The sequence below is a fragment of the Fomitiporia mediterranea genome (genome assembly GCF_000271605.1).
Source record: "Fomitiporia mediterranea MF3/22 unplaced genomic scaffold FOMMEscaffold_1, whole genome shotgun sequence".
NCBI classification, from domain to species: Eukaryota; Fungi; Basidiomycota; class Agaricomycetes; order Hymenochaetales; family Hymenochaetaceae; genus Fomitiporia; species Fomitiporia mediterranea.
In genome coordinates, this window is record NW_006760386.1 from 7,193,628 (window position 1) to 7,193,975 (window position 348).

Genomic DNA, 348 nt, shown 5'->3' on the forward strand with positions numbered 1-348 from the left:
ACATTCAGCTCTAACAGTTCTGAGCCCTCAGATCAATCCATCTGTAATTTGTAATCAATCTGTTCTGATGAACATTAGAGAAGCCCAAAAGTAAGGAGCATGCTTCACCTGCAGAAAGTCAGGGCACCAAATTAAGGACTGTCTGTAGAAGTGACAGTATATTTGTCAGGTCATTAGAGTGATAATGAGTGACAAGTAGGATTTGTGGTGAGAAGCCTTTTCTGCAAATCTGGAAGTCACCTTGGAACTCCTAGACTCTGACTATGTACCCTAGGATTTTGTAGAGGCCCAACAGTGAATATAGTACTGAAGGGTTATGACTCAGATTTTTAATGGCCACTTTTGATT